General features: G+C 49.3%; 11 non-coding genes across 11 annotated transcripts; 4 read left to right on the top strand and 7 right to left on the bottom strand.

Moving 5' to 3' along the window:
• Positions 1–1413: 1413 nt before the first annotated feature.
• Positions 1414–1485, bottom strand: Trnap-cgg. Its single transcript has one exon. It is a non-coding gene; the product is annotated as a tRNA-Pro (tRNA).
• Positions 1486–1720: 235 nt separating this feature from the next.
• On the top strand, positions 1721–1793 carry Trnav-uac. Its single transcript has one exon. It is a non-coding gene; the product is annotated as a tRNA-Val (tRNA).
• A 1404-nt stretch (positions 1794–3197) lies between these two features.
• Trnap-ugg lies at positions 3198–3269 on the bottom strand. Its single transcript has one exon. It is a non-coding gene; the product is annotated as a tRNA-Pro (tRNA).
• A 1639-nt stretch (positions 3270–4908) lies between these two features.
• On the bottom strand, positions 4909–4980 carry Trnap-cgg. Its single transcript has one exon. It is a non-coding gene; the product is annotated as a tRNA-Pro (tRNA).
• Positions 4981–5215: 235 nt separating this feature from the next.
• Trnav-uac lies at positions 5216–5288 on the top strand. The gene has a single exon. It is a non-coding gene; the product is annotated as a tRNA-Val (tRNA).
• A 1406-nt stretch (positions 5289–6694) lies between these two features.
• On the bottom strand, positions 6695–6766 carry Trnap-ugg. Its single transcript has one exon. It is a non-coding gene; the product is annotated as a tRNA-Pro (tRNA).
• A 1639-nt stretch (positions 6767–8405) lies between these two features.
• On the bottom strand, positions 8406–8477 carry Trnap-cgg. Its single transcript has one exon. It is a non-coding gene; the product is annotated as a tRNA-Pro (tRNA).
• Positions 8478–8712: 235 nt separating this feature from the next.
• Trnav-uac lies at positions 8713–8785 on the top strand. The gene has a single exon. It is a non-coding gene; the product is annotated as a tRNA-Val (tRNA).
• Positions 8786–10192: 1407 nt separating this feature from the next.
• Trnap-ugg lies at positions 10193–10264 on the bottom strand. Its single transcript has one exon. It is a non-coding gene; the product is annotated as a tRNA-Pro (tRNA).
• A 1645-nt stretch (positions 10265–11909) lies between these two features.
• On the bottom strand, positions 11910–11983 carry Trnap-cgg. Its single transcript has one exon. It is a non-coding gene; the product is annotated as a tRNA-Pro (tRNA).
• Positions 11984–12216: 233 nt separating this feature from the next.
• Trnav-uac lies at positions 12217–12291 on the top strand. The gene has a single exon. It is a non-coding gene; the product is annotated as a tRNA-Val (tRNA).
• Positions 12292–14989: the final 2698 nt, after the last annotated feature.

The following is a 14989-nucleotide window of genomic DNA, read 5'->3' as shown; positions in this document are numbered from 1 at the left end:
GAATGCACTAAACAAAAGAACATCGGGAAACCAAGCACCAACTCATAACGAAAAGATTGCACAATATACTGCAAGCAAAATTTCCAGAAGACGGATACTGAAGACGCCGCAGACAAAAGAATTATTCTATGCAGTAACGAATATCTAGGAAGCGTGAATTGCATGTGCTGCTCCACCACACAACTTCTTTTGATACTGTTTTACTTATTCTAAATTTTCATTACCTCATCGTCTCTAGAATACTGTGCGGTTATCACCTGGTTTCCAACAGCGATAGTAGTAAGTAAATCGACTACAAAGTCTTTCAAAGTAGGTCAGACACAAAAAAAAAATCGGAGCTGCGTGTAGCTCATGTCATTCTGCTTTCAATCGTGAATCTCCGGCTGGGAGTAGTGGCGTACTTCTGTAATCCAAGCTTCTGGGAGGCCGTTGTGTGGGAGAGATCTGGAAACAACTACAGATTCGACCGTTCCACGAGCTCAGGAACGGCCGCGATGCTTTCATCGAGCTCTGCAGATCGACAGATGATAGTGTGGAAATTTCGGCCAGCGGTGGCTAAGGGTTAAGAGAAGCCAAACGCACTAAACACAAGAAAGTCGGGAAACCGAAGCACACAACTCATAACGAAAAGATTGCGGAATGCAGTGCGAAAGCAAAACTTCGAGAAGACCAACTCTGAAGCCATCGGCGAGCTAGGAATTATTCCGCACAAGAAGCGATCATGTAGGAAGAGCGAGCCGAAGCTGTCGCTCGACCACACAATAAATTTTTGCTTAATCCCAATTTGCAGTACCGGTTCGACACTAGAATACTGCGCCTTGGTTCTTCCAAAAGCGATAGTAATAAGCACGTCCACTGCAGTGTCATTTGGGGTAGTGAGTCAGACATGGGGAGGATATGAGGCGGGTGGAATATGCAACGGCAGGGGCATTGCAGGGCGGCCGCCGACTCCTTGGGCTGTGGCGCGCCGGTGCCGGCGGCGGCCTGGCTGGGCTGCTGGTGCCTCCATGTAGAGCTGCCGCCGAGCCCAGGCACCGTGCCGCTAACGAAGCGATTGCCTTTGGTGACATCTTTTGCAATAACGACTGCGCGAATCGACGGTATCTCGTAAGGAAGGAAAGAGCAGCAGCTGCCGCCGAGCCCAGGCGCCGTGCCTAACACGCAGAAGGTCCCCGGCTCGATTGCGGGCGGAAACCCGTTTTCGTCGCACTCAGCAAGACACTTGCTACGATCTCTACTGTGACCATTTAAATCAACTTCAAACGTTCCATCAGCAGGGTGCACATGGCTCAAATGAAACATGAAACGGTTTCAGAACTGGTTGTCGGATTTTAGCGCTGACTTGGAGGCCTGGAAATGCGCGAAACAGCCGCCGCCATGCGATTTGTTACCGCACCGTTGTACAAAACGCAAGGGCTCGTCCGGGATTTGAACCCGGGACCTCCTGCACCCGAAGCAGGAATCATACCCCTAGACCAACGAGCCTATTCGTTCCGAAAACGCACTGCATGTGAATGACGCCACCTTTGATGGTCTCACCATGTAGGGCTGCAGCTCAGCCAGCGTTCTCCCTGTCTGTCGCGGTTGGATTGTTTCCATCGACGTCTTTTACTACAGGAACTTCACGAATCGGAGGGAGCTCGTTGCCGATGCCCTTGCTAACACAGAAGACAAACTGTTGCTATTACGAGTCTCCGGGTGGTACATGAAAAGAACCGTCGTTTCCGTGGTGTAGCGGTTATCACGTCTGCTTTACACGCAGAAGGTCCCCGGTTCGATCCCGGGCGGGAACACAACAATTTTAATCTATATTTCGGATTTCATTTCCGAGATGACCTCACGTCCGCGTATGCAGAGACAAGCAATGTCGTATGCTAGACGGATAGGGCGTCATTTTACGGTCAAATACTGTTGCTCTCTTATTGCACCGGTATTTGGTAACTGAGAACGCCCCTAGCTCCATTATGGCTGGCAAAATTTATAATCCGGTTCTTCAGGGCTACTTCAAGTGCGCTTGCTACTGGCTTTCCTGAGCTCACCCTACTCGCCTTGTCACAGCTCTGTCAAAGTGTGATGCTAACTAATAATGAGAAACTCTTAGCCACGCTCAATCTTACATGCCACCCCTTGGTTGTTGCCGTCGCTAGTAAGATGAGGGTAGACTGTCGCACAATTAAGCTGAATCTCCACTCACGGTGCACATATCCCGCAAAGACAACCTTGTTTTCCGTTGCATGCAAAATTACCGTCTGCTTTTCTACCGAATTCCACCTACGTACTTTACTGGTGCCGCATTCTTGTTATATCCACGTGCTATAACAGGCGTCTACTCTTCATTGAGGAGCTGCAACCGGGGCTGAGTTCCACCTACTCTTCAGCACGGTCAAAATGGCAGGGCTCGTCCGGGATTTGAAACCGGGACCTCCTGCACCCAAAGCAGGAATCATACCCCCTTTTTTTTTTTTTTTTAATTTTTTTTCGTTTTTAGATTGGGAAATTGCATCTGCTACCACCTGTACCCGAAACCTTCGTAATCGCCTTCACGCGTCGGACCAGAGTGTCAATTGCTCACGTCGAATAAGAAATTCGTTTGATATTGACGGCGAGCTTTTTGCGCTGACTCAGCCACTGACGTGCGATCAGTTTGCACAAAACGCGAGGGCTCGTCCGGGATTTGAACCCGGGACCTCCTGCACCCTAAGCAGGAATTATACCCATTTTTTTTTTTTTTTTTTTTTTTTTGAACCTGTCTCCGCTGTTAGGACACTAAGCAGTGTGGTTAGCTGCATTCAGCCCCCGTGGCAATGTCTTGCAGTCCTCCAGCTTTGTTGACCACAGTTAGGTGCCTCGATAAGAGGTGGACAGGTGTCGCATCGCTCTCGCCGTCACTTGTTACCACGAATCGTACTTAACGTAGTTTTCTGCAAGCGTCAGCGTAGCGTCAGTCGAGCTAAGTCGGGCCAAGTCGCATAAGAGGAGCAACAAAATGCGCATTTCCGGTACCGGGAATCGAACCCCGGCCTCCTGGGTGAGAGCCAGGTACCCCAGCCACTTTTTTTTTTTTTATTTTTTTTTTTTTAACGCGTCGGACCAGAGTGTCAATTGCTCACATCGAATAAGAAGTTCATTTGATATTGACGGCGAGCTTTTTGCGCTGACTCAGCCACTGACGTGCGATCAGTTTGCACAAAACGCTAGGGCTCGTCCGGGATTTGAACCCGGGACCTCCTGCACCCAAAGCAGGAATCATACCCCTAGACCAACGAGCCACCTGGCTGGAGCAGTCAAGTTAATCCCAAGTAGTGCGCCTCACAGGGAACACAAACTTTCACGTGAATTCGCAAGATAAACGCTTTCTGCAGGCAGCACTCACCACTGATGAGAAGAATATTAAAGGCAACGAATAAAAAGCGAAATAACTGCATCGAGCACTGCTTATGAACAGCCGGCAGTGCCTCAGTTTCGGTATGTGGTTTCTCAGGGTTAAGAGAAGGCGAATGCACTAAACAAAAGAACATCGGGAAACCAAGCACCAACTCATAACGAAAAGATTGCACAATATACTGCAAGCAAAATTTCCAGAAGACGGATACTGAAGACGCCGCAGACAAAAGAATTATTCTATGCAGTAACGAATATCTAGGAAGCGTGAATTGCATGTGCTGCTCCACCACACAACTTCTTTTGATACTGTTTTACTTATTCTAAATTTTCATTACCTCATCGTCTCTAGAATACTGTGCGGTTATCACCTGGTTTCCAACAGCGATAGTAGTAAGTAAATCGACTACAAAGTCTTTCAAAGTAGGTCAGACACAAAAAAAAAATCGGAGCTGCGTGTAGCTCATGTCATTCTGCTTTCAATCGTGAATCTCCGGCTGGGAGTAGTGGCGTACTTCTGTAATCCAAGCTTCTGGGAGGCCGTTGTGTGGGAGAGATCTGGAAACAACTACAGATTCGACCGTTCCACGAGCTCAGGAACGGCCGCGATGCTTTCATCGAGCTCTGCAGATCGACAGATGATAGTGTGGAAATTTCGGCAAGCGGTGGCTAAGGGTTAAGAGAAGCCAAACGCACTAAACACAAGAAAGTCGGGAAACCGAAGCACACAACTCATAACGAAAAGATTGCGGAATGCAGTGCGAAAGCAAAACTTCGAGAAGACCAACTCTGAAGCCATCGGCGAGCTAGGAATTATTCCGCACAAGAAGCGATCATGTAGGAAGAGCGAGCCGAAGCTGTCGCTCGACCACACAATAAATTTTTGCTTAATCCCAATTTGCAGTACCGGTTCGACACTAGAATACTGCGCCTTGGTTCTTCCAAAAGCGATAGTAATAAGCACGTCCACTGCAGTGTCATTTGGGGTAGTGAGTCAGACATGGGGAGGATATGAGGCGGGTGGAATATGCAACGGCAGGGGCATTGCAGGGCGGCCGCCGACTCCTTGGGCTGTGGCGCGCCGGTGCCGGCGGCGGCCTGGCTGGGCTGCTGGTGCCTCCATGTAGAGCTGCCGCCGAGCCCAGGCACCGTGCCGCTAACGAAGCGATTGCCTTTGGTGACATCTTTTGCAATAACGACTGCGCGAATCGACGGTATCTCGTAAGGAAGGAAAGAGCAGCAGCTGCCGCCGAGCCCAGGCGCCGTGCCTAACACGCAGAAGGTCCCCGGCTCGATTGCGGGCGGAAACCCGTTTTCGTCGCACTCAGCAAGACACTTGCTACGATCTCTACTGTGACCATTTAAATCAACTTCAAACGTTCCATCAGCAGGGTGCACATGGCTCAAATGAAACATGAAACGGTTTCAGAACTGGTTGTCGGATTTTAGCGCTGACTTGGAGGCCTGGAAATGCGCGAAACAGCCGCCGCCATGCGATTTGTTACCGCACCGTTGTACAAAACGCAAGGGCTCGTCCGGGATTTGAACCCGGGACCTCCTGCACCCGAAGCAGGAATCATACCCCTAGACCAACGAGCCTATTCGTTCCGAAAACGCACTGCATGTGAATGACGCCACCTTTGATGGTCTCACCATGTAGGGCTGCAGCTCAGCCAGCGTTCTCCCTGTCTGTCGCGGTTGGATTGTTTCCATCGACGTCTTTTACTACAGGAACTTCACGAATCGGAGGGAGCTCGTTGCCGATGCCCTTGCTAACACAGAAGACAAACTGTTGCTATTACGAGTCTCCGGGTGGTACATGAAAAGAACCGTCGTTTCCGTGGTGTAGCGGTTATCACGTCTGCTTTACACGCAGAAGGTCCCCGGTTCGATCCCGGGCGGGAACACAACAATTTTAATCTATATTTCGGATTTCATTTCCGAGATGACCTCACGTCCGCGTATGCAGAGACAAGCAATGTCGTATGCTAGACGGATAGGGCGTCATTTTACGGTCAAATACTGTTGCTCTCTTATTGCACCGGTATTTGGTAACTGAGAACGCCCCTAGCTCCATTATGGCTGGCAAAATTTATAATCCGGTTCTTCAGGGCTACTTCAAGTGCGCTTGCTACTGGCTTTCCTGAGCTCACCCTACTCGCCTTGTCACAGCTCTGTCAAAGTGTGATGCTAACTAATAATGAGAAACTCTTAGCCACGCTCAATCTTACATGCCACCCCTTGGTTGTTGCCGTCGCTAGTAAGATGAGGGTAGACTGTCGCACAATTAAGCTGAATCTCCACTCACGGTGCACATATCCCGCAAAGACAACCTTGTTTTCCGTTGCATGCAAAATTACCGTCTGCTTTTCTACCGAATTCCACCTACGTACTTTACTGGTGCCGCATTCTTGTTATATCCACGTGCTATAACAGGCGTCTACTCTTCATTGAGGAGCTGCAACCGGGGCTGAGTTCCACCTACTCTTCAGCACGGTCAAAATGGCAGGGCTCGTCCGGGATTTGAAACCGGGACCTCCTGCACCCAAAGCAGGAATCATACCCCCTTTTTTTTTTTTTTTTAATTTTTTTTCGTTTTTAGATTGGGAAATTGCATCTGCTACCACCTGTACCCGAAACCTTCGTAATCGCCTTCACGCGTCGGACCAGAGTGTCAATTGCTCACGTCGAATAAGAAATTCGTTTGATATTGACGGCGAGCTTTTTGCGCTGACTCAGCCACTGACGTGCGATCAGTTTGCACAAAACGCGAGGGCTCGTCCGGGATTTGAACCCGGGACCTCCTGCACCCTAAGCAGGAATTATACCCATTTTTTTTTTTTTTTTTTTTTTTTTTTGAACCTGTCTCCGCTGTTAGGACACTAAGCAGTGTGGTTAGCTGCATTCAGCCCCCGTGGCAATGTCTTGCAGTCCTCCAGCTTTGTTGACCACAGTTAGGTGCCTCGATAAGAGGTGGACAGGTGTCGCATCGCTCTCGCCGTCACTTGTTACCACGAATCGTACTTAACGTAGTTTTCTGCAAGCGTCAGCGTAGCGTCAGTCGAGCTAAGTCGGGCCAAGTCGCATAAGAGGAGCAACAAAATGCGCATTTCCGGTACCGGGAATCGAACCCCGGCCTCCTGGGTGAGAGCCAGGTACCCCAGCCACTTTTTTTTTTTTTATTTTTTTTTTTTTAACGCGTCGGACCAGAGTGTCAATTGCTCACATCGAATAAGAAGTTCATTTGATATTGACGGCGAGCTTTTTGCGCTGACTCAGCCACTGACGTGCGATCAGTTTGCACAAAACGCTAGGGCTCGTCCGGGATTTGAACCCGGGACCTCCTGCACCCAAAGCAGGAATCATACCCCTAGACCAACGAGCCACCTGGCTGGAGCAGTCAAGTTAATCCCAAGTAGTGCGCCTCACAGGGAACACAAACTTTCACGTGAATTCGCAAGATAAACGCTTTCTGCAGGCAGCACTCACCACTGATGAGAAGAATATTAAAGGCAACGAATAAAAAGCGAAATAACTGCATCGAGCACTGCTTATGAACAGCCGGCAGTGCCTCAGTTTCGGTATGTGGTTTCTCAGGGTTAAGAGAAGGCGAATGCACTAAACAAAAGAACATCGGGAAACCAAGCACCAACTCATAACGAAAAGATTGCACAATATACTGCAAGCAAAATTTCCAGAAGACGGATACTGAAGACGCCGCAGACAAAAGAATTATTCTATGCAGTAACGAATATCTAGGAAGCGTGAATTGCATGTGCTGCTCCACCACACAACTTCTTTTGATACTGTTTTACTTATTCTAAATTTTCATTACCTCATCGTCTCTAGAATACTGTGCGGTTATCACCTGGTTTCCAACAGCGATAGTAGTAAGTAAATCGACTACAAAGTCTTTCAAAGTAGGTCAGACACAAAAAAAAAATCGGAGCTGCGTGTAGCTCATGTCATTCTGCTTTCAATCGTGAATCTCCGGCTGGGAGTAGTGGCGTACTTCTGTAATCCAAGCTTCTGGGAGGCCGTTGTGTGGGAGAGATCTGGAAACAACTACAGATTCGACCGTTCCACGAGCTCAGGAACGGCCGCGATGCTTTCATCGAGCTCTGCAGATCGACAGATGATAGTGTGGAAATTTCGGCAAGCGGTGGCTAAGGGTTAAGAGAAGCCAAACGCACTAAACACAAGAAAGTCGGGAAACCGAAGCACACAACTCATAACGAAAAGATTGCGGAATGCAGTGCGAAAGCAAAACTTCGAGAAGACCAACTCTGAAGCCATCGGCGAGCTAGGAATTATTCCGCACAAGAAGCGATCATGTAGGAAGAGCGAGCCGAAGCTGTCGCTCGACCACACAATAAATTTTTGCTTAATCCCAATTTGCAGTACCGGTTCGACACTAGAATACTGCGCCTTGGTTCTTCCAAAAGCGATAGTAATAAGCACGTCCACTGCAGTGTCATTTGGGGTAGTGAGTCAGACATGGGGAGGATATGAGGCGGGTGGAATATGCAACGGCAGGGGCATTGCAGGGCGGCCGCCGACTCCTTGGGCTGTGGCGCGCCGGTGCCGGCGGCGGCCTGGCTGGGCTGCTGGTGCCTCCATGTAGAGCTGCCGCCGAGCCCAGGCACCGTGCCGCTAACGAAGCGATTGCCTTTGGTGACATCTTTTGCAATAACGACTGCGCGAATCGACGGTATCTCGTAAGGAAGGAAAGAGCAGCAGCTGCCGCCGAGCCCAGGCGCCGTGCCTAACACGCAGAAGGTCCCCGGCTCGATTGCGGGCGGAAACCCGTTTTCGTCGCACTCAGCAAGACACTTGCTACGATCTCTACTGTGACCATTTAAATCAACTTCAAACGTTCCATCAGCAGGGTGCACATGGCTCAAATGAAACATGAAACGGTTTCAGAACTGGTTGTCGGATTTTAGCGCTGACTTGGAGGCCTGGAAATGCGCGAAACAGCCGCCGCCATGCGATTTGTTACCGCACCGTTGTACAAAACGCAAGGGCTCGTCCGGGATTTGAACCCGGGACCTCCTGCACCCGAAGCAGGAATCATACCCCTAGACCAACGAGCCTATTCGTTCCGAAAACGCACTGCATGTGAATGACGCCACCTTTGATGGTCTCACCATGTAGGGCTGCAGCTCAGCCAGCGTTCTCCCTGTCTGTCGCGGTTGGATTGTTTCCATCGACGTCTTTTACTACAGGAACTTCACGAATCGGAGGGAGCTCGTTGCCGATGCCCTTGCTAACACAGAAGACAAACTGTTGCTATTACGAGTCTCCGGGTGGTACATGAAAAGAACCGTCGTTTCCGTGGTGTAGCGGTTATCACGTCTGCTTTACACGCAGAAGGTCCCCGGTTCGATCCCGGGCGGGAACACAACAATTTTAATCTATATTTCGGATTTCATTTCCGAGATGACCTCACGTCCGCGTATGCAGAGACAAGCAATGTCGTATGCTAGACGGATAGGGCGTCATTTTACGGTCAAATACTGTTGCTCTCTTATTGCACCGGTATTTGGTAACTGAGAACGCCCCTAGCTCCATTATGGCTGGCAAAATTTATAATCCGGTTCTTCAGGGCTACTTCAAGTGCGCTTGCTACTGGCTTTCCTGAGCTCACCCTACTCGCCTTGTCACAGCTCTGTCAAAGTGTGATGCTAACTAATAATGAGAAACTCTTAGCCACGCTCAATCTTACATGCCACCCCTTGGTTGTTGCCGTCGCTAGTAAGATGAGGGTAGACTGTCGCACAATTAAGCTGAATCTCCACTCACGGTGCACATATCCCGCAAAGACAACCTTGTTTTCCGTTGCATGCAAAATTACCGTCTGCTTTTCTACCGAATTCCACCTACGTACTTTACTGGTGCCGCATTCTTGTTATATCCACGTGCTATAACAGGCGTCTACTCTTCATTGAGGAGCTGCAACCGGGGCTGAGTTCCACCTACTCTTCAGCACGGTCAAAATGGCAGGGCTCGTCCGGGATTTGAAACCGGGACCTCCTGCACCCAAAGCAGGAATCATACCCCCTTTTTTTTTTTTTTTTTAATTTTTTTTCGTTTTTAGATTGGGAAATTGCATCTGCTACCACCTGTACCCGAAACCTTCGTAATCGCCTTCACGCGTCGGACCAGAGTGTCAATTGCTCACGTCGAATAAGAAATTCGTTTGATATTGACGGCGAGCTTTTTGCGCTGACTCAGCCACTGACGTGCGATCAGTTTGCACAAAACGCGAGGGCTCGTCCGGGATTTGAACCCGGGACCTCCTGCACCCTAAGCAGGAATTATACCCATTTTTTTTTTTTTTTTTTTTTTTTTTTGAACCTGTCTCCGCTGTTAGGACACTAAGCAGTGTGGTTAGCTGCATTCAGCCCCCGTGGCAATGTCTTGCAGTCCTCCAGCTTTGTTGACCACAGTTAGGTGCCTCGATAAGAGGTGGACAGGTGTCGCATCGCTCTCGCCGTCACTTGTTACCACGAATCGTACTTAACGTAGTTTTCTGCAAGCGTCAGCGTAGCGTCAGTCGAGCTAAGTCGGGCCAAGTCGCATAAGAGGAGCAACAAAATGCGCATTTCCGGTACCGGGAATCGAACCCCGGCCTCCTGGGTGAGAGCCAGGTACCCCAGCCACTTTTTTTTTTTTTATTTTTTTTTTTTTAACGCGTCGGACCAGAGTGTCAATTGCTCACATCGAATAAGAAGTTCATTTGATATTGACGGCGAGCTTTTTGCGCTGACTCAGCCACTGACGTGCGATCAGTTTGCACAAAACGCTAGGGCTCGTCCGGGATTTGAACCCGGGACCTCCTGCACCCAAAGCAGGAATCATACCCCTAGACCAACGAGCCACCTGGCTGGAGCAGTCAAGTTAATCCCAAGTAGTGCGCCTCACAGGGAACACAAACTTTCACGTGAATTCGCAAGATAAACGCTTTCTGCAGGCAGCACTCACCACTGATGAGAAGAATATTAAAGGCAACGAATAAAAAGCGAAATAACTGCATCGAGCACTGCTTATGAACAGCCGGCAGTGCCTCAGTTTCGGTATGTGGTTTCTCAGGGTTAAGAGAAGGCGAATGCACTAAACAAAAGAACATCGGGAAACCAAGCACCAACTCATAACGAAAAGATTGCACAATATACTGCAAGCAAAATTTCCAGAAGACGGATACTGAAGACGCCGCAGACAAAAGAATTATTCTATGCAGTAACGAATATCTAGGAAGCGTGAATTGCATGTGCTGCTCCACCACACAACTTCTTTTGATACTGTTTTACTTATTCTAAATTTTCATTACCTCATCGTCTCTAGAATACTGTGCGGTTATCACCTGGTTTCCAACAGCGATAGTAGTAAGTAAATCGACTACAAAGTCTTTCAAAGTAGGTCAGACACAAAAAAAAAATCGGAGCTGCGTGTAGCTCATGTCATTCTGCTTTCAATCGTGAATCTCCGGCTGGGAGTAGTGGCGTACTTCTGTAATCCAAGCTTCTGGGAGGCCGTTGTGTGGGAGAGATCTGGAAACAACTACAGATTCGACCGTTCCACGAGCTCAGGAACGGCCGCGATGCTTTCATCGAGCTCTGCAGATCGACAGATGATAGTGTGGAAATTTCGGCAAGCGGTGGCTAAGGGTTAAGAGAAGCCAAACGCACTAAACACAAGAAAGTCGGGAAACCGAAGCACACAACTCATAACGAAAAGATTGCGGAATGCAGTGCGAAAGCAAACACATTCGAGAAGACCAACTCTGAAGCCATCGGCGAGCTAGGAATTATTCCGCACAAGAAGCGATCATGTAGGAAGAGCGAGCGAAGCTGTCGCTCGACCACACAATAAATTTTTGCTTAATCCCAATTTGCAGTACCGGTTCGACACTAGAATACTGCGCCTTGGTTCTTCCAAAAGCGATAGTAATAAGCACGTCCACTGCAGTGTCATTTGGGGTAGTGAGTCAGACATGGGGAGGATATGAGGCGGGTGGAATATGCAACGGCAGGGGCATTGCAGGGCGGCCGCCGACTCCTTGGGCTGTGGCGCGCCGGTGCCGGGCGGCGGCCTGGCTGGGCTGCTGGTGCCTCCATGTAGAGCTGCCGCCGAGCCCAGGCACCGTGCCGCTAACGAAGCGATTGCCCTTTGGTGACATCTTTTGCAATAACGACTGCGCGAATCGACGGTATCTCGTAAGGAAGGAAAAGAGCAGCAGCTGCCGCCGAGCCCAGGCGCCGTGCCTAACACGCAGAAGGTCCCCGGCTCGATTGCGGGCGGAAACCCGTTTTCGTCGCACTCAGCAAGACACTTGCTACGATCTCTACTGTGACCATTTAAATCAACTTCAAAACGTTCCATCAGCAGGGTGCACAATGGCTCAAATGAAACATGAAACGTTTCAGAACTGGTTGTCGGATTTTAGCGCTGACTTGGAGGCCTGGAAATGCGCGAAACAGGCCGCCGCCATGCGATTTGTTACCGCACCGTTGTACAAAACGCAAGGGCTCGTCCGGGATTTGAACCCGGGACCTCCTGCACCCCGAAGCAGGAATCATACCCCTAGACCAACGAGGCCTATTCGTTCCGAAAAACGCACTGCATGTGAATGACGCCACCTTTGATGTCTCACCATGTAGGGCTGCAGCTCAGCAGCGTTCTCCCTGTCTGTCGCGGTGGATTGTTCCATCGACGTCTTTTACTACAGGGAACTTCACGAATCGGAGGGAGCTCGTTGCCGATGCCCTTGCTAACACAGAAGACAAACTGTTGCTATTACGAGTCTCCGGGTGGTACATGAAAAGAACCGTCGTTTCCGTGGTGTAGCGGTTATCACGTCTGCTTTACACCGCAGAAGGTCCCCGTGTTCGATCCCGGGCGGGAACACAACAATTTTAATCTATATTTCGGATTTCATTCCGAGATGACCTCACGTCCGCGTATGCAGAGACAAGCAATGTCGTATGCTAGACGGATAGGGCGTCATTTTACGGTCAAATACTGTTGCTCTCTTATTGCACCGGTATTTGGTAACTGAGAACGCCCCTAGCTCCATATGGCTGGCAAAATTTATAATCCGGTTCTTCAGGGCTACTTCAAGTGCGCTTGCTACTGGCTTTCCTGAGCTCACCCTACTCGCCTTGTCACAGCTCTGTCAAAGTGTGATGCTAACTAATAATGAGAAACTCTTAGCCACGCTCAATCTTACATGCCACCCTTGGTTGTTGCCGTCGCTAGTAAGATGAGGTAGACTGTCGCACAATTAAGCTGAATCTCCACTCACGGTGCACATAATCCCGCAAAGACAACCTTGTTTTCCGTTGCATGCAAAATTACCGTCTGCTTTTCTACCGAATTCCACCTACGTACTTTACTGGTGCCGCATTCTTGTTATATCCACGTGCTATAACAGGCGTCTACTCTTCATTGAGGAGCTGCAACCGGGGCTGAGTTCCACCTACTCTTCAGCACGGTCAAAATGGCAGGGCTCGTCCGGGATTTGAAACCGGGACCTCCTGCACCCCAAAGCAGGAATCATACCCCCTTTTTTTTTTTTTTTTAATTTTTTTCGTTTTTAGATTGGGAAATTGCATCTGCTACCACCTGTACCCGAAACCTTCGTAATCGCCTTCACGCGTCGGACCAGAGTGTCAATTGCTCACGTCGAATAAGAAATTCGTTTGATATTGACCGCGAGCTTTTTGCGCTGACTCAGCCACTGACGTGCGATCAGTTTGCACAAAACGCGAGGGCTCGTCCGGGATTTGAACCCGGGACCTCCTGCACCCTAAGCAGGAATATACCCATTTTTTTTTTTTTTTTTTTTTTTTGAACCTGTCTCCGCTGTTAGGACACTAAGCAGTGTGGTTAGCTGCATTCAGCCCCCGTGGCAATGTCTTGCAGTCCTCCAGCTTTGTTGACCACAGTTAGGTGCCTCGATAAGAGGTGGACAGGTGTCGCATCGCTCTCGCCGTCACTTGTTACCACGAATCGTACTTAACGTAGTTTTCTGCAAGCGTCAGCGTAGCGTCAGTCGAGCTAAGTCGGGCCAAGTCGCATAAGAGGAGCAACAAAATGCGCATTTCCGGTACCGGGAATCGAACCCCGGCCTCCTGGGTGAGAGCCAGGTACCCCAGCCACTTTTTTTTTTTTTATTTTTTTTTTTTAACGCGTCGGACCAGAGTGTCAATTGCTCACATCGAATAAGAAGTTCATTTGATATTGACGGCGAGCCTTTTGCGCTGACTCAGCCACTGACGTGCGATCAGTTTGCACAAAACGCTAGGGCTCGTCCGGGATTTGAACCCGGGACCTCCTGCACCCAAAGCAGGAATCATACCCCTAGACCACGAGCCACCACCTGGCTGGAGCAGTCAAGTTAATCCCAAGTAGTGCGCCTCACAGGAACACAAACTTTCACGTGAATTCGCAAGATAAACGCTTTCTGCAGGCAGCACTCACCACTGATGAGAAGAATATTAAGAGGCAACGAATAAAAGCGAAATAACTGCATCGAGCACTGCTTATGAACAGCCGGCAGTGCCTCAGTTTCGGTATGTGGTTTTCTCAGGGTTAAGAGAAGGCGAATGCACTAAACAAAAGAACATCGGGAAACCAAGCACCAACTCATAACGAAAAGATTGCACAATATACTGCAAGCAAAAATTTCCAGAAGACGGATACTGAAGACGCCGCAGGACAAAAGAATTATTCTATGCAGTAACGAATATCTAGGAAGCGTGAATTGCATGTGCTGCTCCACCACACAACTTCTTTGATACTGTTTTTACTTATTCTAAATTTTCATTACCTCATCGTCTCTAGAATACTGTGCGGTTATCACCTGGTTTCCAACAGCGATAGTAGTAAGTAAATCGACTACAAAGTCTTTCAAAGTAGGTCAGACACAAAAAAAAAATCGGAGCTGCGTGTAGCTCATGTCATTCTGCTTTCAATCGTGAATCTCCGGCTGGGAGTAGTGGCGTACTTCTGTAATCCAAGCTTCTGGGAGGCCGTTGTGTGGGAGAGATCTGGAAACAACTACCAGATTCGACCGTTCCACGAGCTCAGGAACGGCCGCGATGCTTTCATCGAGCTCTGCAGATCGACAGATGATAGTGTGGAAATTTCGGCAAGCGGTGGCTAAGGGTTAAGAGAAGCCAAACGCACTAAACACAAGAAAGTCGGAAACCGAAGCACACACTCATAACGAAAAGATTGCGGAATGCAGTGCGAAAGCAAAACTTCGAGAAGACCAACTCTGAAGCCATCGGCGAGCTAGGAATTATTCCGCACAAGAAGCGATCATGTAGGAAGAGCGAGCCGAAGCTGTCGCTCGACCACACAATAAATTTTTGCTTAATCCCAATTTGCAGTACCGGTTCGACACTAGAATACTGCGCCTTGGTTCTTCCAAAAGCGATAGTAATAAGCACGTCCACTGCAGTGTCATTTGGGGTAGTGAGTCAGACATGGGGAGGATATGAGGCGGGTGGAATATGCAACGGCAGGGGCATTGCAGGGCGGCCGCCGACTCCTTGGGCTGTGGCGCGCCGGTGCCGGCGGCGGCCTGGCTGGCTGCTGG

Source organism: Schistocerca piceifrons, unplaced genomic scaffold (assembly GCF_021461385.2).
Source record: "Schistocerca piceifrons isolate TAMUIC-IGC-003096 unplaced genomic scaffold, iqSchPice1.1 HiC_scaffold_528, whole genome shotgun sequence".
Lineage (NCBI taxonomy): Eukaryota > Metazoa > Arthropoda > Insecta > Orthoptera > Acrididae > Schistocerca > Schistocerca piceifrons.
The sequence above is the reverse complement of the archived record's forward strand: the minus strand, read 5'-3'. Positions and strand labels throughout refer to the sequence as shown.